This window comes from Mobula birostris, chromosome 29, assembly GCF_030028105.1.
Source record: "Mobula birostris isolate sMobBir1 chromosome 29, sMobBir1.hap1, whole genome shotgun sequence".
NCBI classification, from domain to species: Eukaryota; Metazoa; Chordata; class Chondrichthyes; order Myliobatiformes; family Myliobatidae; genus Mobula; species Mobula birostris.
In genome coordinates this window covers 13,677,145-13,701,142 of record NC_092398.1, presented here as the reverse complement: position 1 = coordinate 13,701,142, position 23,998 = coordinate 13,677,145, and the positions used below count along the sequence as shown (strand labels likewise).

The 23,998-nt window shown below is 46.4% G+C and overlaps 1 protein-coding gene across 1 annotated transcript in view; it reads left to right on the top strand.

Moving 5' to 3' along the window:
* LOC140190254 (uncharacterized) overlaps positions 1-23,998 on the top strand; it is a 302,765-nt gene that overhangs the window by 40,894 nt on the left and 237,873 nt on the right. The window lies entirely within an intron of this gene.

Sequence of the window (23,998 nt, the reverse complement as noted above, 5' to 3'; positions counted from 1 at the left end):
CAGGCCCTTCAGCCCACAATGTTGTGCCAACTATGTAACCTATTCCAGAAACTGCCTAGAATTTCCCTACCGCTTAGCCCTCTATTTTCTAAGCTTCATTTACCTTCTCTTAAAAGACCCTATTGTATCTTCCTCTACCACCATCGCTGGCAGTGCATTCCACCACCCACCACTCTCTGCGTGCATTCCTGTGAATATTTTTGTATATTAAAATACATTTTATTCATAATAAAAATATATTTAGCAGATATACGTGCATATATGTTTACGAAAGGTTCAAAAAACTAGGTAATGAGAGAGATGTTGAAGGTTATAAAGCTAGCGGGAAGGAGCTTAAGAATGAATTTAGGAGAGCCAGAAGTGGCTGTGAGAAAACCTTGGTGGACAGGGTTAAGGAAAACCCCAAGGCATTCTACAAGTATGTGAACAGCAAGAGGCTAAGACGTGAGAGAATAGGACCGTGTCAGTGGAAAAATGTTTATGGAACCGGCGGAGATAGCAGAGGTACTTATTGAATACTTTGCTTCAGTATTCACTATGGAAAAGGATCTTGGCGACTGTAGGGATGACTTACAGTGGACTGAAAAGCTTGAGCATGTAGATATTAAGAAAGAGGATGTGCTGGAGCTTTTGGAAAGCATTAAGTTGGGTAAGTCACCGGGACCGGACGGGATGTACCCCAGGCTACTGTGGGAGGTGAGGGAGGAGATTGCTGAGCCTCTGGTGATGATCTTTGCATCATCAATGGGGACGGGAGAGGTTCCGGAGGATTGGAAGGTTGCGGATGTTGTTCCCTTATTCAAGAAAGGGAGTAGAGATAGCCCAGGAAATTATAGACCAACGATTCAGTGGTTGTTAAGTTGATGGAGAAGATCCTGAGAGGCAAGATTTATGAAAATTTGGAGAGGCATGATATGATTAGGAATAGTCAGCATGGCTTTGTCAAAGACAGGTCATGCCTTACGAGCCTGATTGAACTTTTTGAGGATGTGACTAAACACATTGATGAAGGTAGAGCCGTAGATGTAATGTATATGGATTTCAGCAAGGCATTTGATAAGGCACCCCGCAAGGCTTATTGAGAAAGTAGAAGCATGGGATCCAAGGGGACATTGCTTTGTGGATCCAGAACTGGCTTGCCCACAGAAGGCAAAGAGTGGTTGTAGGTGGGTCATATTCTGCATGGAGGCCGGTGACCAGTGGTGTGCCTCAGGGATCTGTTCTGGGGCCCCTACTCTTTGTGATTTTTATAAATGACCTGGATGAGGAAGTGGAGGGATGGGTTAGTAAATTTGCTGACGACACAAATGTTGGAGGTATTGTGGATAGTGTGGAGGGCTGTCAGACCTTACAGCAGAACATTGATAGGATGCAAAACTGGGCTGAGGAGTGGCAGATGGAGTTCAACCCAGATAAGTGTGAGGTGATTCATTTTGGTAGGTCAAATATGATGGCAGAATATAGTATTAATGGTAAGACTCTTGACTGTGTGGAGGATCAGAGGGATCTTGAGGTCCGAGTCCATAGGACACTCAAAGCTGCTATGCAGGTTGACTCTCTGTGCATTGGCCTTCTTCAACCATGGGATTGAGTTTAAGAGCCGAGAGGTAATATTGCAGCTATATAGGACCCCGGTCAGACCCCACTTGGAGTACCGTGCTCAATTCTGGTCGCCTCACTACAGGAAGGACGTGGAAACCATAGAAAGCGTGCAGAGGAGATTTACAAGGATGTTGCCTGGATTGGGGAGCATGCCTTATGAGAATAGGTTGAGTGAACTTGGCCTTTTCTCCTTGGAGCGACGGAGGATGAGAGTTGACTTGATTGAGGTGTATAAGATAATGAGAGGCATTGATCATGTGGATAGTCAGAGGCTTTTCCCCAGGGCTGAAATGGCTAGCGCAAGAGGGCATAGTTTTAATGTGCTTGAAAGTAGGCACAGAGGAGATGTCAGGGGTAAGTTTTTTACGCAGAGAGTGGTGAGTGCGTGGAATGGGCTGCCGGCGACGGTGGTGGAGGCGGATACAATAGGGTCTTTTAAGAGACTCCTGGATAGGTACATGGAGCTTAGAAAAATCGAGGGCTATGGGTAAGTCTAGGTAGTTCTAAGGTAAGGACATGCTCGGCACAGCTTTATGGGCCAAAAGGGCCTGTATTGTGCTGTAGATTTTCTATGTTTCTAATAAACCATGAAATGCCTTTTCATTCTTTACATTCGAAGTCAATCCTTTCAGGTCTATCACAATTCCTACACATCAACAGGACAGCTGCCACTCCTGTGAGTGAAATACAACGACAGCAATTGAGAGGCTTCCTCCTGTGAACGGATTTTAAAAAATACTGCTGCATGTCGACCCGTTCATAGAGGTGTAATTCAGTGTGCCACAGTCTGGAGGAGCCTTGTTGTTGCCTTCTTCCACTAGCTGGTTTAATTGTTACCAGTCAGACTCACTACATGGTCAGAACCTTCGCCTCAGTTCTTGTCTCTGCTGATGATTTTTACATGGACTCTGATTCTAGCAGGGTCTGGCACCTCAAGTTTTTCAAAATGCATCAGAGGTGGATGAGAGATTTTTGGCATGTGGAGTGGGATGGGCTGGACGTTAATGTTCCGGCACCCGAAAGCCATGCCATCTCCTCGGCAACAGCCAGTGCCTTCTCCCGTGGCTGTGGGATGGTAATGAGCCTACGCGCGGTTTTCAGCTTTCACGTTTTTCCCGTCGGCGGCAGCGCGCGCTGGCGAGGGAAGTGAGCAGGGGAGGTTGGGGTTGGGAAGGAGTGCTGGGTGGTTGGGCAGGGTGGAGCGAGGAAGGGTACAGAGGGACACACACAAAGTGCTGGAGGAACTCAGCAGGCCAGGCGGCGTCACTGGAGAAGAGTCACGCGGAAGGGTCCTGGCCCGGAACGGCGACTGTTTACTCTTTTCCGTAGATACTGGGTTCCTCTAGCATTTGGTGTGTGTTGCTTGGAGTTCCAGCATCTTCAGATTTTCTCTTGTTTGTGAAGGGTACAGGCAGATCCTGGTTTTTGGAGGAAAATACCAGTGCCAACTCGAGTGGGTAAACCTCCAAGAGGAGCACAACCTTGTGGTTTGGAGGCTTGCGTGCCTCGATGACCCAGAGTTCTACGTTGGCTGGAGTCAGCGCTTTGTGCTTCGACTCTCGGTAGGGTCACCCATGCCAAACAGGTCAAAGGGTAGAGGTCAGACTAAGAGCGGTCCACCAGTCCTCCAGGTTCGGGAATTCAGCTCAGGGCTAACAATGCTGACTGGTAAAAGAAAATTGTTATGGAAACAGCAATGAAGGATCCTCCTACATCTGAGTGTGACGGTATTCCTGAGTCTCCACCCGGGACTTGCATGGCTGACTGTAGTGAAAACTGAGAGGAAGCTACTGACACGATGAAGGAAGCCCTGAACACCCCCAGAGATGGGGGACCTTCATTGCTGCCCTAAACGCCAGCGGTGTAACGGGCAGTAGCGATATTAAACACATGCACAGTGAGCACGCAATTCATTAATGCATTTCCTTCAAACTCCGTCATGCACACAACCATAGTCTGATGGAACGAATGTGAACTTCATTTCCCTCGACATCCATGTAGATAATTCATGGGCCTCTTTATAGAACCTTAATCTTGTGAAGACTCAGTCTGCTAAAACAAGTCTGTTTGTGTGTTAACACTGCACTCTCCTCCCCATCCATTTCCACCCTCAGGCAAAAAAAAAACATACCTTCAAGAAGACGGAAAAGACAATAGGGCTACACGGTAGTGTAGGGGTTAGCACAGCGGCTTATGGTGCAGATGAGCCAGGTTCAACCCAGGTTCGATTCCTGCCACTGCCTGTAAGTGTTTGTACAAAGACCGCATGGGCTTCTACTGGGTGCTGTGATTTTCTCCTGCAGTCTAAGGTGCCCTGGTTGTAGGGTTAATTAATTGGTCAATGTAAGTTGATCAAGCTAGGGTTAAACTGGGGGAAAACGGACGGCATGGGGAAATAAATTAGTAGTCTCTGGTCTTTGGTGGAATAATTGAGGATTCTTCTCCCTGATTTGCTCCGACTGTCATGAGCTGTCAGCGGGTGCAGTCCAGCCAAGTGAACCATCCTGATCATGGAAGATGCTCTGCAGTTGGGAGGAGCGTGGTTGCTCAGGGAAAGACAAGACATACCACTGACGCCTCATTGCCACCAGGGTGAGGGCACTAAACGAGAAACAAATGATAAAGCAAACAACTGCTGTCTCTCCCCAGGGATCAGGGGTTCCCAATCCTTTTTATGCCGTGGACTCCTGCCATTAACCAAGGGGTCTGCGGGCTCTAATCTGGGAACCCCTGCGTTGAAGTAAAATCTAGGTTTGCGTTTTAAACCTTACTGCTGTCATTTAGATTCGCGTTATTTGTACTTAAAATTAGAATTGAATCTTACATCCATCCCACAACGTGAGGGCGTAAAAATCTTTGTGTTATGACTCCGTTGCAGCGTACAGGCGTGTGAATTTAAAGGTCGAGTGGCTCGTAGGAAGAAGCCGTCCCGTGGCCTGTTGGTCCTGGCTTCAGTGGTGCGGCACTGTTTGCGAGAGTGTCACCCAATCCCCCGCTCTTGCGTTAGCTAATGTGTTGTTTAAACAGCTCGAGACGGAAGGGACTGCAGAGGCTGGTGGGATCAGGCCTGATTCACATCGGAGCTGGAGAGAAGAAGTGGACCATTTAGCCCTTAGCCCTCTGAGATAGATCTGGTATTTCTCATCATTTTAATGTTACTATCTTTGGCGGGGGGAGGGTGCTCGGCAGCCCACCCTGGAGAAGGAAAACTCTGATTTCAAACCTCCGCTAACTTGCGGCCATACCCACCCATGGGAAAGGCTTCTGGAGTAAACCCCGAGGCAGAAATCTGGAGCCAGGGTCCCTAAGCCGGTCTGATGTTGTTTACAACTTCACTCTGGCAGCCTCTGCGACAACACTGGTGCCGAGCTGTATCGGCACTTGCCCATCCCTTGGACTACATCAGTGACGTGGAGAGGGAAACCCACTGCCTGGGCAACAGCCGGTTCTTCAAATATTCCCGCCCCGGCTTGCACCCTGGAGAGGACACAGCCCACCAGAGGTGCAAACCCATGATCCCCTGGGATCGACGGCGGCCTACTAATCTAACCTGATGTTACTATCTGTGTAAACATCCTCGAAATCAACTTGGCGGGAGGCGTCCACGAATCCCTCAGTTAATGGTAGGGGTCCAATGACATAAAAAAAAGGTTGGAAACCCCTGCTTGAGGTAACTTCTGGTCTGCTGGGAGTGGCTGAGGAAGAGAATTACCCAAAGTCACGAATGGTTTCAAAACTACCTTATATGATACTAATCCATTGTATAATTGTCTAAGATTGTGGAAAATAATTCTCAGCCCCTGATCTTTTCTACACTTTCTCAGAGGCTGCACCAACAACGTTCTGTCAGCATCATTATATGCCGTGTTGTACGATGTAGGTCGTGACCATGATTATTCTTGGCAAGAGATTCTATATCCACTAAGTAAAATTTAGCCGGCTGGTGGTGTGGTGGCATCTGCACCGGACTGCGAACCGAGAGGTCCAGGGTTCGAATCCAGCCGGCTCCTTGTAAGCTTTCCATCCGCGCTGGCAACTCGGCCTCGTAAAAAAAAAAAAAAGGTGAGACAAATGCTAAAGAGATGGCAAGGTTGCTCCCTGATGCGCCGCGGAGACAACCGATGAAATCCTTGACGTGTTTTTCTGGTCAGGTGTTGGTTCGGTCTTGCAAAGCACAGCGGCAGGTCTTTCAGTCCAACGTCTTCATGTTGGTGTTTCTCCTCCATGTGAGCCTCCCATTATTGTTCACCTTATTTATTCCGTTGTTCTTGGCTTCCCAATCTTTCTGTCCAAACTTGTCCCACCAACGTGCGGCATACTGTATTCAACCCCAACCCCTCCCTCAATGAGATCTTCAGAAATTAATGTGTCATTTACTAGTGAATATCGTTATCAAACACCTGGCTCCCTTCAAACTGACTTATGGAAATATCTTTGTGTTAACAATTATGAATTGGTTAGATAAGGAATGTGCTTTCAGAGAAAAAGCCCCATCCTGACAAATATAAATTTTCAGCTCTGTTATCATTCAAGTCGACTCTTTTACAACTCGTTTCCATTCTCTCACATGTAACGTTAGAGATCAGAGCTGTCCAGTTTTCCAAGAAAACTCAACAGAGTTTAAACTGGCACGGCCATGAACAGTTTTTACCTTTCAACCGCCAGGTTGCTGAACCAGGACAGGTAACTTCACAACCTATGCACTTATTTTCAAGGACTCAGTATTACCTATTTACTAATTATTACTGTTTTGTATTTGTTATTTACTTATTGAGATACAGTATTGAGTACCTTCTAGCCCTTCGAGCCACACCACACCCCAATTTATTCCTAGCCTAAACACGAGACAATTTACCAGTAAAAACCAGTAATTTACCAGTATGACTTTGGACTTTGGGAGGAAACCGGAGCACCGGGGGGAAATCCACGCAGAATTTACAAACTCCTTACAGGCAGTGGCAAGGATTGAACCTGGGTATCCCGCACTGTAAACCACTGTGCTGACCACTACACTATCATGCCACCTTCCTTTGCACATTGGTTGTTTGTCAGTTTTTCATTGACTCTAATGTTTTTTTGTTGTTCTGCTGTGAATGCCTGCAAGAAAATTAATCTCATTAATCTGCGCGTAGCCTCTCCGGTGAAATGATATCGTATTTGTTAAATAGGGTACCCGTGCACAATTCTGATTTGATGGAGGCAGCCGTGAGAGCACGGAGGAACATCTGGAGTAACTTCTGAAATGCCTGGTTCGCTGCCGCTGCTATTGTGTGATTGAGAATCTCCGGAGGGGAAGGCCCCAAGATCCTCAGCTTTGCCTGCGGCTGGTGGCCGAGGCTGGGGTTGAAGCATTCGGCAGAGATGGTGCTCGGTGCTTGGTGTCGGAGGGCTGGTCGGAGCTCGAAGTTTTTGGACGACTCAGAGTTGGACTGTGGTCGGGTACGGCAGGGAGAGTTTTCTTCCTTCTCCCGTCCGCGTGAGATAATAGACAATAGACAATAGGTGCAGGAGTAGGCCATTCGGCCCTTTGAGCCAGCACCACCATTCACTGTGATCACGGCTGATCATCCACTATCAGTATCCAGTTCCTGCCTTATCCACATAACCTTTGATTCTGTTATCTTTAAGAGCTCTATCCATCTCTTTCTTGAAAGCATCCAGAGACTTGGCCCCCACAGCCTTTTGGGGCAGAGCATTCCATATATCCACCACTCTCTGGGTGAAAAAGCTTTTCCTCAACTCCGTTCTAAATGGCCTACCCCTAATTCTTAAACTGTGGCCTCTGATTCTGGACTCATCCATCAGCGGGAACATGCTTCCTGCCTCCAGTGTGTCCAATCCCTTAATAATCTTATATGTTTCAATAAGATATGGGACTTTCGAGAGACTTGAAACTTTTTTACTGTGCTCATGGCCTGTTCTTCATCAAGTTACGGTATTGTTGCACTGTTGTATCTATATGTTATAATTATGTGGGTTTTGTCAGTTTTTCAGTCTTGGTCTGTCCTGTGTTTCTGTGATATCACACCGGAGGAATGTTGTATCATTTCTTAATGCATACATTACTAAATGACAATAAAAGAGGACTCTGTGTCCTCATAATCTAATATGGTGATAAATTCATACTTTGGCAAATCTGGTGCTCAATGCAGACCAAACACTCAAGTCTTCATGATAACTTCCTTGGACTACTCAAAACAAGCTATAATTCACCAAAATTGAAAGGAATGGGTCACTAAAGTATCCAATTAAATGCAGCAAAGTTAAAATAGTTCCCATCTATGAAAGAATAAAAATATTCTTTTTAAAGAGTGTAATTCCAAAAGCAGCCTGTTTACTTTTCATTAGCCTTGCTGAGCCTCTGTGGAGCTGGTACTATTATTCTAGTCCAAGGGCATCTGCAAAACACAACGGGACATTTTGGAAACCAAGTCCGTCAAAGAAAGTTTGATTGAAACAATCTGGGCCAAAGAGTTAATTTGAGAACAGATTATTTTGATTTCAGAGCCTTTTAATCCCTCGCAGAATCAGAATCAGGTTTATTATCACCAGCATGTGTTGTGAAATTTGTTAACTTAGCAGCAGCAGTTCAATGCAATACATGATATGGAAGAAGAAGAAAAAAATAATAAAGTAATAATAAATAATAAGTAAATCAGTTACAGTATATGTATACTGAATAGATTGAAAATCGTGCAAAAAACAGAAATAATATATATTAAAACAGTAAGCTCGTGTTCATGGGTTCAATGTCCATTTAGGAATCAGATGGCAGAGGGGAAGAAACAGTTCCTGAATTGCTGAGTGTGTGCCTTCAGGTTTCTGTACCTCCTACCTGATGGTAACAGTGAGAAAAGGGCATGCAGTTGAAGAAAGCAACACACATAAAAGTTGCTGGTGAACGCAGCAGGCCGGGCAGCAACTCTAGGAAGAGGTACAGTCGACGTTTTGGGCCGAGACCCTTCGTCAGGACTAACTGAAAGAAGAGCTGGAGGATCTCAACAGGTCAGGCAGCATCGATGGAGAGGAATAGAGCGCCGAAATTTTGGGCCGAGACCCTTCATCGGGACCCTTCAGGTCTTGATGAAGGGTCTCAGCCAAAAACGTGGGCTCTTTATTTCTCTCCAGAGACAAATCTGTACCTGTTTGAGCCTTTTTAAGAGGAAATAGAGCTTTGAAGTTGTTACCTGCTTCCCAGCTATCCAAATATACCTCAAGGAGGTTACACTCCCATCGCTGCAAGGTCAGAACACTGGAGTTGGTTTATTATGGTCACATGTACCAAGACACAGTGTAAATCTTGTCTTGCATACTGTTAGCACACACGAGATGCTGGAGGAACTCAGCAGGCCAGGCCGCATCTATGGAAAAGAGTGCAGTTGACGTTTGCACACTGTTATACTGATCTGTTCATTATTCTGTGCACTGAGGTAGTTCAAGGTCAAGCCATAATAAAGCATAATAAAGTTTAAAAGCTACCGAAAAAGTGCAGGTAAATGATACTGTGCAAGATCATAATGAGGCACAGGTCTGTGCAAAAGTCTTATATATATAGCTCGGGTGCCTAAGAATTTTGCATAGTACTGTATTTGTCAATGTGGAGCAGAGAGCGAGTTTGTAAAACTGGTGGGAGCAAAGGAGGTTGGGTGTAGCGAGGGTGGGGTGCCACGGGAGGGGTGTGGGACAGTTGGCAGAGAAGGAGTGCCGGAGTGGGTGGGGGGTGGCACGGGTGTAGACACACCCAGCCCTGAGACACCAGGCAAGGTCGTTTGAATCCGAACAATTGCATTATTGATCGAGACTGGTGCTTCCCGCTCCCTTCCCCTTTTCCTAACGGTGATTCCCCTCTCCCTGTCCCCTTCCAAATCTTGGTCCTCAATACAGAACCATATCAGAATCAGGTTTATCATCAGTTATGTTCCCTCTAGGCTGTGTGTGTGCGTGCACATACCTTTTTCAACCAGCGCACAAAGGAAATTAATGTGTGCACAAAAGGTAAAATAATGTAGTAATTAATAATTATACTTATTGATAATAATCTTTTAGCTAAATATGTATATATTTAGTATATACATTTAGTTTATATATTTAGTTAAATATGTATGTTATTTTGTTGTTATTCTGTGCAGTTTTATGTCAAATATTTTATAAGCCTACATAAACTGTGCCATGTGTGCATTCAGTGCGCACATACTTTAGTCACAGGAAAAAAATTTGCACAACATAAGACTTCTGCGCACACTGACTACTGAAGATTAGAGGGAACATTGATCATCAGTCACATATGTCAATTTCGTTTTTATAAATTGAGGCAGCAGTACGGTGTAATACATAAAATTACTAATACTGTGCAAAAGTCCTAGGCACCCCAGCTGTAATATATACACACGCACACACACATCCCTAAACCCCCAAGGCTGTAGATTGTGAGGTCAAGAGGCCATCTTATCATACAAGAGGCCCATTCAAAGAGACTGCTAACACCGGGGTAAAACTGTCCTTCAGCCTGGTGGTACGTGCTTTTAGACTTCTGTGCTTTCTCTCCGATGGGAGAGGAGAGAGTATCCGGCTGGATAGGATCCTTAATTAAGCTGGCTGCTTTTCCAAAGCGGTGAGTAGACAGGGCCTCCCCCTTCCTGAACTCAAGGGATGATGAGACAGCTTGTTGTGATTTACCAACAGCGCAGACCAGAGATTTATGTCAGAGCCTCTTTCACCTTGAAGACTTCCAGCATGAATCGACCGGGGGGAGCAAGCTCTTGAAATAATATTCTAATCAATCATTCCAGGGCAGTTTAAACCAGTGAGGTCAATAATGAGTTTAATCCAGACATATTTCCACGGAGCCCTGGATGCTCGAGACATTCTGAGGCGGGTATCAATACAGAGTTGAGATTTAAACTGGAACAACACACACAGAATGCTGGAGGAACTCAGCAGGTCAGACAACATCTAGAGAGAGGAATAAACAGTCGACACTTCAGGCCAAGGCCCTTCAGCAGGACTTGATGCAGGGTCTCGGCCCGAAATGTCAACTATTTATTCCTCTCCATAGACACGGCCTGACCTGCTGAGTTCCTCCAGCGTTTTGTGTGTATTGCTCCGGGTTTCCAGCATCGGCAGAATCTCTGGTGTTTGAGATTTAAACTGAACTTGATCTTGGCGGCAGTGCATTAACAAACCATTAAACTATATTTTGTACTGCATGTGAAGGACCAGAAGCACAATGTTCTCGGCCTGAAATGGCGACTATTTATTCATTTCCACAGATGCTGCCTGACCTGTTGTGCCATCAGCGTTTTGCACGTGTTGCTTTGGATTTCCATCCTCTGCGGACTTTCTAACGTTTACGATTTCTGCTCCCCGCTTGGTGTTATTTTACATGAAGGTGTAAATTATTGTGTTTGTGTCTGAGGCAATTGCTCCTTCTCAGAACTTCCACCATTTATCAAACCCTAAAATGATTGGTCGGAATCTGCTTAATGCTGAAAACTCTGAGGGCAAAATTCTGCTGCCGAATGCTCCAATTTTGCCATTTGGTTCACTGGTGTTGGACTGCAGTAGCAGCAGGCAGCCATCGATCCCAGGGGATCACGGGTTTGCACCTCTGGTGGGCTGTGTCCTCTCCGGGGTGCAAGATTTGAAGAACCAGCTGTTGCCCAGGCAGCAGGTTCCCCCTCGCCACGTCCAAGGGAAAGGCAAGAGCCGATACAGCTCAGTGCCAGTGTCGTCGCAGAGGTCACCAGAGTGAAGTTGTAAGCAACATCAAACTGCCTAAGGGAGCCCGGCTCCGGATTTCTTCCTCGGGGTTTACTCCCGAAGCCTTTCTCGTGGGTGGCTGTGGCCGCAAGGCAGCGGAGTGCGTCTGCAGAAAGCAACTTTAATTGTTAATGGACGAGTCTAGGTCTGAGTCTGCAATCCCGTCCCCTAGTCGCTTCCCGTTCGGTGAAAACTGACTCCAGACAACTCTACTTCCGAATACTTTTAGCACATGAACCGGGGCTGCAAGTGTCCACATCAGGAGGGCAGTCTGAGGAGAAATGGGATTTTACTTGGGTGGACAGACCAGGGAGATATGGTCAAACGTCGGACCGATGAGAGATGGCTTCCCGATGTCCTGGCAGGGGAACGATACAGAGCTGTTGGAGCTCTGGGGTTCAGTCATAGAGTTCTGAATGAGACCGAGTCTACAGGTGAATATGTTGATCGTAGGCTTAAGGTTAGAGTTTTTCCAAAACGTAATGCCCATCACTGATCATGGCACGGTCTCTGGAGAGGGGAAGTGCAATTAATACATCAAGCCATTAACCATTATTGTCAATATATGGTCTTGATTAGGAAATTGTCAGAGTTTTCTTTTTCCATTCCCCATTCTGGTTACCCCCACATCCTTCTGCTCCATGCCCTCATAACCCCCCTCTTGTTCCCCACCTCCTTCCCTTTCTCCCAGGGTCCACTGTCCTCTCCTGTTAGATTCCTCCATCTTCAGCCCTTTATCTCCTCCATCTATCAGCTCCCAGCTTCTCCCTCCCTCACACACCCACCTTCCCCCCGACCTAACCTCACCTATCCCCTGCCAGATTGTACCCGTTCTCTTACCTCCAACTTCTCATTCTGGCTTCTAACCCCCTTCCTTCTCAGGCCAAAATGTCAACTGTTTATTCCCTTCCATAGACGCTGCCTGACCTGCTGAGTTCCTCCAGCATTTTGTGTGCATTGAACAATATTTTCATCATCTGCAGAAGCTCTTGTGTCTACAGTGCCAGGGATCAAAGGGTGGGATTTTGGACTGGTACTCTTACTGCAGGATGGGCCAAGTGGGGTCTTGGAATAGCTCGGCTGATAGAAAGTTCCATAGCCATATCACGTGGACAGCATGGCAAACGGCAAACAGTGCCCATTAATTACTTACTATCCGTTATGCCGCTGGCGTTTAGGGCCGCAATGGAAGTCCTCCATCCCTGGTGGTGTTCAGCGCTTCCTTCATCATGTCAGTAACGTCAGCCATGCAAGTTCTTGGTGGAGACTCAGGAATACCATTCCACACAGATGTAGAAGGGCTCTTCATTCCTGTTTCCGTAACAATTTTGTTTGACCATTCAGGATTACTCGCCCTGAGCTGAACTACAGAACCTGGAGGACCGGTGGACCACTCTTAGTCTGGCCTCTACCCTTTGACTTGTTTGGCATAGGTGACCCTACCAAGAGCCAAAGCACAAAGCCCTGACTCCAGCCAACATAGCTCTCTAGGTCACTGAGGCACGCAAGCCTCCAAACCCAACGAGAAGATTGTGGTCTTCCTGGAGGAGTGTATATTAATATAAATGTTGTCGCGTGGTCAAGTGGTTAAGGCGTTCTTCTAGTGATTTGAAGGTCACTAGTTCGAGCCTTGGCTGAGGTAGCGTGTGTGTCCTTGAGCAAGGCACTTAACCACACATTGCTCTGCGATGACACCGGTGCCAAACTGTATCGGCCCTAGTGCCCTTCCCTTGGACAACATCGGTGGCATGGAGAGGGGAGACATGCAGCATGGGCAACTGCCGGTCTTCCATACAACCTTGCCCAGGCCTGCGCCCTGGAAACCTTCCAAGGCGCAAATCCATGGTCTCATGAGACTAATAGATGCCTATTATAAGTGAACAAATAATTTTCAAGACTAATTCTTCTGAAGTAACTCAGAGGCAAGATTCATCCTCACTGAAACATGACAGACATTAAACAAAAGGCTAGAATATTTAGTTCTGAAGATGGGCTATTGATTTTGTATTTGTGTGTGTCTTCACTCAGAGATTTGTGAGGGAGTGGAACGAACTTCCAGCACAAGTGGTGCATGCAAGCTCAATTACGATGCTTAAGACAAGTTTGGATAGGTACGTGGATGGGAGGGGTATGGAGGGCTACGGTCCTGGTGTGGGTCAACAGTATGACTCTAAAGTTGCAGCAGTGAGTACTATGTACAAGATACACTGCTACAACACACTAAACTTCCTCAGGCAGCACCTTCCGGACCCACAACCACTACTATCTAGGAGGACGAGAACAGCAGATGCCTGGGAACACCACCACTTGGAAATGCCCCTCCAAGTCACTCACCATCCTGACTTGCAAACATATCACCATTCCTTCATTGTCACTGGGTCAAAATCATGGAATTCCCTCCCCAACAGCACCTACACCTCAGGGACTGCAGCGGTTCAAGAAGGCAGTTCATCACCACCTTCTCGAGGGCAACCAGGGATGAGCATTAAATGCTGGCAACGCCCATATCCCCTAAATGAATAATTTTTTGAAAAAAGGTGTTATATTTTTGATATAAAGTGTTGCCTCGGTTTCTCTACAGATGCTGTCTGACTTGCTGGGTATTTCAAACGCTGTGTTTTAATGATAAAATGTTTATTTTCTTTATATACTTTCTCATTAAGTTGTTGAATATGGAAATCATCACACTGGAGTGAGATCATAATCAAATGCAAATGCGTGGAAAAAGCAGGAGAGCTGGGACCACCCTCCCGACTGTGATTACCCAACTCGATTAAACCGAAGTGGGCATGGGAGGGGTTTGGTATCTGTCTTTCCCACTCTGTTTCCTGAGATCATCGGGAGAGAAGCCCCTGTTGCACTTCATTGCTCCTGACAACAGCCCAGGTCTTGAAAACTATCCAATGCTGAAAGGCCCTGACAGAGTGGATGTAGAGTGGATGTGGAGAGGATGTTTCCTACGGGTGGGAGAGTCTGAGACCGGAGGACACAGCTTCAGAATAGTGCATGGGAGTGTCCTTTTAGACCGGAGATGAGGAGGAATTTGTTTAGCCAGTGAATGGTGAATCTGTGGAATTTTTTGCCACAGGTGGCTGTGGAGGCCAAGTCGTTGGGTATATTTGAGGCAGAGGTTGACAGATTCTTGATTAGTCAGGGCATGAAGGGATACAGGGAGAAGGCAGGAGATTGGGGCTGGGTGGGAAAATGGATCTGCCATGATGAAATGGCAGAGCAGACTCGATGGGCCAAATGGCCTAATTCTGCTCCTATAATTTAAGGTCCTAGGGAAGAGTCCATAATCTCTGTGCTGGATTATCTGCATTCAGCCCAGTTGAGAAAATCAAGAACAACTTCTAGCTTGCAGTTTGGTTCCTTCTCAGGGTATCTGCTGCCAAAACTTGCTCAAGCACAAACAAAATAAATGACTCTCGTTTATTGGCAAGCCAAGAGCTCTCTCATTATGTCAGAGCTGCATGAGATTGACATTGGCATCATCAGGATTATTAAATATGACTGCTCGGAGATAGATATGGACTGATTTGTATTGACAAACAGCGAGTGTGCTGTAATATATCAGGAACCTATTTAATGAAGAAGTATTACAACTGTGCCTGCACAGAAAGGGGGAAGCACAGATCGCTGCCGGTGACGGGCTGCCCAGAGCTGTCACAGGTTTCGAGGTGCCAGTCCATTCACTTGACTGGTCTTGGTTCATTGCCATGGTAACTGACCCTTTGCTTCCGCTGCATGGGGCAGAGCGAATGGGACTGTTGTTAACCCTTGCTGCTGTCATATCCCGGGGAATATGAGGAAAAAGGGCTGTCATTATCCATTGAAAAGTACGGCGAGGTCTCAGCCGGTCCTGTGGACTGGAGAAGGACCCAAGACTCCACGCCGAAGCCGCACTGAATGAGTTGGGCGAGTGGATCTGTCAAAACGGGCGTCCCTCTCTCAGCTTAACAGCTGGAATCAGCTTCGGCCTGCAGCTCTGCAATGACGCCAGCGTGGACGTGCATGCGTGTGCACGCCTGTGTACACAGCTCCTTTCCAGTACAAAAGCCTGCGCACATTTCTGGCCCTGCGATATCCATGAAGCCCCAAGGCAGGCGGCAAGAATCAGGAGAGACTCTCACGATCCGGGTTACGGTCTGATTTCATTACTCTGATTGAGAAGAGGCCCAGGAGCCTGAAGACCCACACTCAACATTTTAAGAACAGCTCCTTCCCCTCTGCCATGAGATTTCCGAACAGCCCATAAACCCAACACCTCATTATCCGTTATTTGCACTCTATATTATTTTTTGCAACTTACAGTAAATTTTATGTAGTGCAGTATACTGCTGCCGCAAAACAACAAATTTCATGACATCTGTCACTGATTATAAATCTGATGCTGGATACAGTCAAATCCACTTACCACAGCAAGGGTTCCCAACCTGGGTTCCATGGATCTCCAGCTTAGTGGTATAAAATAGGTTGGGAACCCCTGCATGGGAGGGGGTTTGGATATTATGTTTAGTAACTCCAGAAATTAATCTAAAGAAAATCACAAATGGTCTTGTTATGTCTTTTTAACTTGCAATAAAAGGATGGGGGAACCAAGGGAAAACTAAGGTCTTAGTTTGTCCTTTACTTTAAGCAAGCTGTGCATGAATGCCGTTCTTGTACTTCTTACATATAAACCGTTGTTAGAACGATTTTTGGATTTAATGCGCATACATTTAGCAAATGACTTTGGCTATCAGTCTTCACACCTGAATATGAATAGTGGATTTAATTTGGAGTACAGCTTTGAACAATGGGTTTCTGAAAAGCCATGAATCTCTGACCAGCCAATGCTGAGACTAAAATTCATTTGGACGCCTGTGGTGTGCGTGCCAATATGGAGGTGTGAAGTTTCTGTGCAGTTTCAAAGAAAGCATTGTCCATACTTTGTAAATATGGAGTTGCCCTTTGATGCTTGGCACATAAAATATGGAGCCCCATATTTTATGGGCCAGCAGACCATGCGACCGAAAGCATCTCCATATGATGCCTGCTTTGTCGAATAAAGAAGCTGCTTTGTATCGACCAGTACTTTTCTCCGGTGACTTCATTCACGCAACAACAACCATAATGAATTATGTAAACAAACAGAGAATACTTAATCGAACAATATATTTACAATATTACTCAAATATTACTGTAATATTAAATATACTACGTTCCTCCCAGCTTAGCTATAAACTCCAACTCAATACAGAATGCATCTTAACTCAAATATGAAACATATTGTGCTCTTGTCATCTATATCCACACACACACACACACACACAGTATATAACTGCCATATAGACATCTACAACATAGTAAATTTTAAATTGTTCTATTCAGGCCTAAAGATTTAGTCACTGTGAAGGACTGTGGGATAACGTCTTTCCTGACAAAGGGGATCACTTTAATTGGCTGGTGAGACTTGTGGCTGTGAAACAATCGCAGGTTCTGAGGTCTCCTCGGTGCTGGTTGTAGGAGTTGGCTCTGGGACTGCAGGAAGTGATTCTGACAGCTTTGGATACCTTCCTTCCCTAATGATCGACTGTGTCATCTGCAGGTGACATCAGGCGCAATCTGCACTATGTAGAACAGTGGTCCGGTTCGGTCCTTAATCTTTCCAAGTGCCCATTTTTGATCACCTCTGTGGTCCCTCACCAGAGCCGCTTGCCCAGGAGCGAAACCTCGAACCTCCTTGTTTAAGGAGCCCCCAGTTTGTCTCAGCTGTTTGTTCTGAACCCTCCTTCTGAGACTGGGTTTGAGGAGATCAAGTGTGAATGCGAGAGACAACCCAGGAACAGCGTAGCCGGTGAGTTGCGGAGTGTGCCGCATTGCGATATGCAAGGAGGAAATTGGTGAGCTTCTGATTTAGTGTTAGTGTAGTGTGCTCTGCTAACATTGCTCAGAGTGTATTCTTCCAGATTCCGGACAAACCTTTGTAGCTGGGTGGTAGAGTGTAGATGTAATATGTCTTATTCCTTTCAGTTTCAGGAATGACTGAAACCATTCCAAAACAAATGGTTCCAAAGCACTGCCTAAGTGTTTAGGAACACCAGTCCTTGAGAAGAGGCTTCTCAACACATCAACAGTTGTGAGAGGCTGTAGTGGAGGCTATTGGGAACACTTCTGGTCACTTTGGAGCTGCATCCACAGCTACCAAGACATTAGTGCCCACGAAGGGCCTGACAAAATCCACACGAGTCCTCTGCCAGGCCAATGCACAGATGGAGAGGTGCTGCTCTTGGCATCCCGAACGGAGCATGGCAAGCTGCTCGATCTGCTTATCTATCCCAGGCCACCTGACAAGGCTTCAAGCCAACGCTTTCATTTTGACCACGCCGAGATGACTTCCTATGCTTGAGCTCTCAGCTTGGATGGTACAACAACTCCCAATCCCCACCTAAGGCAATCCCTGTCAAAGGAGAGTTCATCCCGGTGCTGGTAAAAATGAGGGAACTGGAATTTCTGCTGCGCATTCAAGCTAGTGTTGATGGCCATGTAGACCTGACACAGTGTGGGCTCTTTTCCGATTTCCTTTTGGATCATCCCTGCCATAATAGGGAGACTTTTGATTCACATTGGGGAGAATGCAAACACTGACTACGGTTCTCTGCGGGAATGGGACACGCTCTCGGGGTTCCGTAACTGGCTGTTGTTCAGCATGCCAAAGGCTCGGCCTGAGAGTCCAGCTCGATTCGGAAGCCTAGGATCTCGGGGCTCTGGAGATGGGAGGGTCGAGGGTCAGTGTCACGACAGGAGGCCCGTGTGTCATCGGGGGAGTCGAAATATCTATGGCTGTGTGCCTGGAGACCCGGGATCTTTGCAGTCTTCGGGCACAGAGCTCAAAAAATGCGACGTAACGGACTTTTAACCATAAACCAGCGAGTTGTGTGTTATGTCTCCCCGCTCGCTGGGAAAATGGAGACATCTCTTTCTCCCTTGTTAGGGAGAGAGAGAACCTGCGGTATGTCGAATGCCGGGTGAAACGCGAAGTCTTTGAGGGTAACTGCAAGTCTGTGTCTTTGCTACTGTTTTGTTCACGCTTGGGGGCTCGGTGGTGGTGCCAATGCTTGGTTTTACTCCCCGGTGGGGGGAGGGGGGGATTGTTGCTCGCTGCTGCTTACGCCCGGGAGAGGGGAGCTGTGGGGGGGGGGGGATTTTGGGATTCTAACGTTTAACTGTCGTCCATTCTTTGGGGCACTCCTCTGTCTTCGTGGATGTTTGCGAAGAAAAAGCATTTCAGGATGTATATTGTATACATTTCTCTGATATTAAATTGTACCTTTGAACCTTTGAATACATCAAGAGGAGTGTCCTCTTTTGTAAACCTTTCAGCTATTTCCTTTTTCAAGGGTAAACGGGACAACCCATCAGCACTTCCACAATTAGATGGCTCTTGAATTCGATCGTGGTCAGTGTATTCATTTTCATCTGTCAGATGTGCTCTTTGTATGTGTCATACTTTGTTGCCTTTTCTGCAAATTTTGCCTTTAAGCTTGCATGCCTGGTGTGTGTGAGCCCTTGATAAAACGGTAATGCAGTTCGTTCAGCCAGGCAGGTTTCTGTTTAGATGTTGTAATTTTGTCCGTTCTCCCTGCGATCGCGTGGGTTTCCTCTGGGTGCTCCAGTTTCCCCCCACATCACAAAAAAATGTACAGTTAGGGTGAGTGAATTACGGGCAGACCATGTTTGCGGTGACATTGTTCTTGGGGTGGTAGCTGTAACACATGAGGAGAAATTAGACCTATTGGGACTATCTTCTCTGGAGTTTAGAAGAACGACAGGGCAACTTGTAGAAAACTTAATTTCTTTAGCCAGAGTGTGGCCAATCTGTTGAATTCATTGGCACAGCGACTGTGGAGGCCAAGTCACTGGGTGTATTAAGGCAGAGGTTAATAGATTTTTGATTAGTCGAGGCACGAAGGGGTATAAGGAGAAGGAAGGGGCAGGAAGGAAGGGATGGGGAGAAAGAAAGGGCAGGAAGGGGAGAAGGCAGGAGATTGGGGCTGACAGGGAAATCGATCAGCCATGATGAAATAACAGAGCAGATTTGATGGGTCAAAAAGCCTATTTCTGCTCCTATATCTAATGGTTTTATGATCCAAAGCTGTTAAGTTCTAGCAGGATTGGTTAGACTACACTAGACTACACACAGGAAGGATGGCTGGAGTGTCCAAAACCACAGAACAGAACCTGAGGTCATGGGGCATGCCATCAAGAACCAAGAACAGGAGAAATGTTTTTACTCAGAGTGTGAATGTGCGGAATTGTCTACCACAGAAGGTGGTGGAGACTGTTCTGTTTTGTAACTTCAAAACTAATTCAAAGGAAGACACACGAGTCCAAAATGTGAGTCTAACTTCGAGTTTAAGTGAGGCAGGCATGTATCATGTGATAGCGTGATCAAGTGTGCAATTCACGTATTTATACACATAACCCCTAATGAATTATTTAAACAAACAAGATTGCTCAAATATTACTGAAATATTTAATATATAACAGAGACTGTGTCATAAAGAAGGAAATGGATATACATTTATTAATGTTGAAGCAATCGAGGAAAGTGTGGGTATTTGATGTTGCCTGGATTGGAGGACGTACCTTATGAGAATAGGTTGAGTGAACTCGGCCTTTTCTCCTTGGAGCGACGGAGGATGAGAGGTGACCTGACAGAGGTGTATAAGATGATGAGAGGCATTGGTCGTGTGGATAGTCAGAGGCTTTTTCCCAGGGCTGAAATGGTTGCCACAAGAGGACACAGGTTTAAGGTGCTGGGGAGAAGGTACAGAGGAGATGTCAGGGGTAAGTTTTTTTTACACAGAGAGCGGTGAGTGCGTGGAATGGACTGCTGGCGACAGTGGTGGAGGCGGATACAATAGGGTCTTTTAAGAGACTTTTAGATAGGTACATGGAGCTTAGTAAAACAGAGGGCTATAGGGAAGCCTAGTAATTTCTAAGGTAGGGACATGCTTGACACAACTTTGTGAGTCGAAGGGCCTGTATTGTGCTGTAGGTTTTCTATGTTTCTATTTCTCCCTGAGCAATTTGAATGGCAAAGTGCACGGTAGGATCCTCATGACTTATCCCCTGCTCTTGTATTCTATTTCTTTGTTTCAAACATCAGTCACAAAGACATTTGCACACATGTGGCTTCAGCAGCAGCTCCCGGAGTGATGGATGGGGCAGGCAGTAGGTAACAGGTGAACCTGCTTCACCACCTCGAACTTCGGGACAGATGGGATTTCCCTTGCGTTGCCGTCGGCGTGTGCTTTTCTCCTGCTCCCCCCGTCTTCGAGGACTGCCTTCTCCTGCCGTTCTCAGTCAGTTTCCAGGATGGGACTGAGATGCAAGATGCCGAGGAACGAGATGCTTTGAATCCTGCAGGCGGTCAGTTGACGGCAGGTCATTGGGCGTGGAGGTACCGAGTCATAAGCTGCGGTTCGAGCCAGCTTGGTGGACTGTTCCCACCATAACCCAATGCCAGCTCACCTGACGACCTCTTAGGGGACACAGAAGCAAGGCTAGCATTTTCTCCCCTCTGACATGGGTAGCTTTGCAAAGGCAGTGTGTCTCCGACAGCTGTAACCCTAGAAAGCCCTGGGCCCCACTGGGCATGTTTGGCATCCTGTTACATGAACTAGTTACTTCTGTTTTCCAGTCTGGGTCCTGTGTTTCAATATTTCTCCTTTCACCGTGTGTTGATGTCGCTGTGACTAATGGATTATCGTCAAGTTACGGTCACAGCAAGTGAAGCAATTCCGAACGAAAGTCAAGCCTGAGCAACTTAATGATTAATCTGGAAAGTTCTAAGGTGATCCTGCATTATCCCCATGTTCAATAAGTGCCCTCCAGTCTAACTCGAGGACAGTGGCTATATTTCATTGGGAGTTTTGAAGAGATTTGGTTTGTCGCCTAGAACACTTGAAAATTTCTGCAGCTGTACCATGGAGTGTATTCTGACAGGGTGCATCACTGTCTGGCCTACTGCATAGGATAGCAGGAAGCTGCAGAACGTTGCAAAATTAGTCAGCTCCATCATGGGTACTAGCCTCCGTAGTATCCAGGACAGCTTCAGGGAGCAGTGCCTCAGAAAGGCGGCGTCCAGCATTAAGGGCCCCCATCACCCAGGTCATCCCTTGTTCTCAATGTTACCATCAGGAAGGAGGTACGGGAGCCTGAAGGCACACACTCAGCAATTCAGGAACAGCTTCTTTCCCTCTGCCATCCGATTTCTGAATGGACATTGAACCCTTGGACACTACCTCACTTTTTTATATATATTATTTCTGTTTTTGCACTGTTTTTAACTTAACTATTTAATATACATATATGAAGAAGAAGAAGAAAGCCCTTAACTCCAAGTGGAGTCATCGGGACGCCATCATGACGGTGTTTTTTTTAGCAGGCTTTCTTATTTTTACGAGGCAGAGTTGCTAGCTCGACGCTCAACCCAGCACGGATGGAAAGCGTGCAGGGGAGCCGGCTGGATTTGAACTCGGGATCCTTCGCTCCGAAGTCCGGCGCTGATGCCACTATGCCACCAGCCGGCTTATACACATATACTTACTGTAATTCGTTTATTAATAATTTTTTTCTATATTATCATGTATTGCATTGTACTGCTGCCACAAAGTTAACAAATTTCATGGTACATGCTGGTGATATTAAACCTATTTCTGATTCTGAAAACCCACTTTAACAGGTTTAAACTCATTTGTCACTTGTGCATTGAAACCTGCAGTGAAATACATCATTTGAGTTAACGGATAACGCATTCTGAGGCTGCGCTGGGGGCAGCTCGCAAAATGTTGCCACACTCCCGCACCAGTGAAGCATGCCCACAACTCACTAGCCCGTACACCTTTGGCATGTGAGAGGGAACCCACGCTGTCGTGGGGGGAGCGTACAAACTCCTTACAGACAGCGGCGGGAATTGAACCCTGCAATGCAAAAGCATCTACCTTTTGCCACCGTATCTTTTGTTCGTCAGCGCGGTGCAGTCCTAATCCCTGTACGGAATGATTTGCTGGCCCATTTAAGTGGGCATTTAGGAGTTAACCACATCGCAATGGGTCAAGACCTGTGCATAGGTTGGGCCGAGTAACATCGGCTGAATTTATTCAGTAAAACATCTCACTAGTCTTTACAGCAGTTTTAGGATTTCTGTAACCAATACTGGCTGCTTTTGCCAGATTTATATGAAATTAAATCCTGTAGCTGCCTCATTAAGATTCACAGCCCAGGACCAGAAGCATAATCACAACATTATCATAACTCTTGGGACACTTGTATCCTAAAGTTTCCAAGCTTTTCAAAATCACCGTGATCAAAATTTATAACGGGAGCAACAGCTGCTTTGCCATGGCGTACTCACCGGTGGGGGGGGCGGGGCGGTGAAATACCCTTTTGTTTCACAAAGCGTTAGTACAATGTGAAGCTTGGCCTCCGGGCACCGCGTTGGGCCTCTAATCGATTCCTGGCAGCAGCGCGCCGCCACTGTATTCCACGTGCCAGTTCAGTGCTCTCACTCCCCTGTGGGGCTGAACATCTCATGCAGGGTTTCTCAACCTGGGGCCTACGGGCGCCTCGCTTCAAGGTGCTGGTCCACAGCATTCTGAATTTCAGCTGGCACCTCTTTGCCCATGCCGCGGGACGGCTGGACTGCGGAGAGTTGAAAAGGGCGTGACATAATCCAGATCTGACGATAATCAAGTTCTGCTCAGACGGACACAGAGTTTGAGTAACTGGTCCATAATCATATTGCTGGGTTTTATTTTTGGAGCTTACCACATCTTCAAAGACTGCTACAAACTTTTACGTAATGGCAAAGATTGTGAATTTAAAAAAATATCTTGGCAGCTTCGGGCTTGGGCTGAGGAAGTGAACATGCGAATCATCGGAAGATTCCATCCATGTAACATATAACCATATAACAATTACAGCACGGAAACAGGCCATCTCGGCCCTTCTAGTCCGTGCCGAACTCTTACTCTCACCTAGTCCCACCGACCTGCACTCGGCCCATAACCCTCCATTCCTTTCCTGTCCATATATCTATCCAATTTAACTTTAAACAACAACATCAAACTTGCCTCAACTACTTCTTCCGTTCTTTTTTGCAACTGATTTGGCCGGAGATTTTGTGGCTGCTGATTTGAGGAGCGAGTGAGAAATGTTGGCTTCAAGCTGTGCCACATGCATCAGGAGTAAATATGGGATTATCTTCATCTTTTAAACCACTTGAACTAGTCCTTCCTTAAACTGCCATGTTGAATTGGAGCAAGTGGGTCTTCCTGCCTTGTCGTCATAGTTTCCATTGTTTATTTTGCACACCTTTTGAATCAGAATTAGTGTCAGCATCCGGTTTAATATCACTGACATAATTATGAACCATGTTGCTTTGCAGCAGCAGTTCAGTGTAATCCATAAATAAAAATTATATATAAGAAATTATAAGGCGGCCCGGTAGCGTAGTGGTCAGCACAACGGTTTACAGTGCGGGTGACCTGGGTTCAATTCCCGCCGCTGCCTGTAAAGGGTTTGTCCGTTCTCCCCCGTGACCGCGTGGGTTTCCTCCAGGTGCTCCCACATACCAAGATGTTGGTGG